Source organism: Nematolebias whitei, chromosome 9 (assembly GCF_014905685.2).
Source record: "Nematolebias whitei isolate Nwh7 chromosome 9, NemWhi1, whole genome shotgun sequence".
Classification (NCBI taxonomy): domain Eukaryota; kingdom Metazoa; phylum Chordata; class Actinopteri; order Cyprinodontiformes; family Rivulidae; genus Nematolebias; species Nematolebias whitei.
Genome location: NC_056506.1, coordinates 7,767,474 through 7,769,311, shown reverse-complemented (window position 1 = coordinate 7,769,311; position 1,838 = coordinate 7,767,474). Strand labels below are relative to the sequence as shown.

At 43.6% G+C, this 1,838-nt stretch overlaps 1 protein-coding gene across 1 annotated transcript in view; it reads left to right on the top strand.

The window, feature by feature from the left end:
- Nucleotides 1–319: 319 nt before the first annotated feature.
- Nucleotides 320–1,838, top strand: part of rnf2 (ring finger protein 2) — a 51,132-nt gene continuing 49,613 nt past the window's right edge. The window contains exon 1 of the mRNA XM_037682060.1: nt 320–394. The gene's annotated coding sequence lies outside the window, so the exon portion shown is untranslated. The remainder of the gene's footprint in view (nt 395–1,838) is intronic.

The window sequence follows — 1,838 nt, the reverse complement described above, 5'->3', positions numbered from 1 at the left end:
TGGATAGAGGATGGATGGATGGATGGATGGATGGATGGATGGATAGATAGATAGATAGATAGATAGATAGATAGATAGATAGATAGATAGATAGATAGATAGATAGATAGATAGATAGATAGATAGATAGATAGATAGATGGATGGATGGATGGATGGATGGATGGATGGATGGATGGATGGATGGATGGATGGATGGATGGATGGATGGACGGACGGACGGACAGCACTCTTTTACTCATACACAAGTCCAGTAGGTGGCAGTACTACACATTTCAGTTTGTTTAAGATCTGCCATAGTGACTCCATTTCCCGGAATGCATCGTTTCTCGTGTTTCGTCCATATTGCTTTCACCTAAAGGCGCTGGTGCTGGTTTGGCCCGTACGCTGAAAATGTAAGAACAGAAAGAATATTTGTTGGAAGCTGTGAATACTTTCTGTGTTTCTGTGTGTGTGTGTTAGTTCTGTTTTGTAGACGAGTGTCTGTTCTCTGAAACTGCACGTTTACACCGCGCAGAGCTGAGCTCGGTTCGGATGGCAGCCCTTTGTTGTTATCCTCTCCCAGATTGGAACATTCAGGCTTTATTTGTGTCACGGAACCGAAAGCAAATCATCTATTTTTCTCATCTCTGCAGTTTTCAAAGTCTTTAAGACAGGTCCTTAATGAATTATGAGCTATTTTTCTTTTATGTTAGAAGATTAGCTTGTAGCATCTGTGGAGGCTAACTAAGCTAACTCAGCCGAACCCCCCGAAATCTGTGTCCGAATTGGCTAAACCCCCAAAATAACACGAATCAGATGTCTTCTTAATCCTGCAGGAGGAGGTAATGTTTAGAGAGCAAGCTTTTTATGAGCTGCTGTTGGACAGACTGCTCTTATTTGTTGACAGGAAGCTGCATTCTCTCTGTCGGTTTCCATTAGTTTATTTGGACATTTCTTGCTTAAAGACCAAATGAAACAAAGGGACACATGTCTCTGTCCTCAGTTTGTCCCATTGCTGTCTGATGGGTTGACTGGATCATGTGTTTTGAGGAAGTCCTGCTGGTGCTTAAAAATACATAATATTTTAAATTTCAGATGTGTTGAAAGTAAATCATCCATCCATTATCTTTACCCGTTTATTCCATTTTGGGTCACGGGGGTCACTGGTGCCCATGTCCAACAATCACTGTGCGAGGGGCGGGGTACACCCTGGACGGGTCGCAAGTCCATCACAGGGACACATAAAGACAAACGAGACAAACAACCATTTACTCTCTCACTCACACCTAGGGACAATTTAGAGTTACCAATCAGCCTAACATGCATGTTTTTGGTCTGTGGGAGGAAACTGGAGTACCCGGAGAAAACCCACGCATGCACGGAGAGAACATGCAAACTCCACCCAGAAAGGCACCTGGACCGGGGTTTGAACCAGGGACCTGCTCACTGAGAGGCAGCAGCTCTACCAGTTGTGCCACCGTGCTGCCATGAAAGTAAATCTAAAAAGTTAAATCTGGTCCTCTGGAGATTCAAAACACAAAACAAACAAAAAAAATATGTAGAAACGTTTCGTCTTTCATCCGAGAGACTTCCTCAGTCTAAGGTGCTGTATTCAGCTCAGTCTCTTTAAATAGCACCTTCTCAGAGTGGATCAACCAGTTTTGCTGCTGACAACCAAAACCAGCTGATCACATGCTCAAGAAGGACCATCAGCCTAACAATGGATCATTAGCACACTGATGGCTGTTTACTATTCACAGGGGGCTCTTACAATGCTGTGATTGCTAGTATCACTCAGCCCTCTGTGAGTAGTAAACAGCCATCAGTGTGCTAATGATCCATTGTTAGGCTGATGGT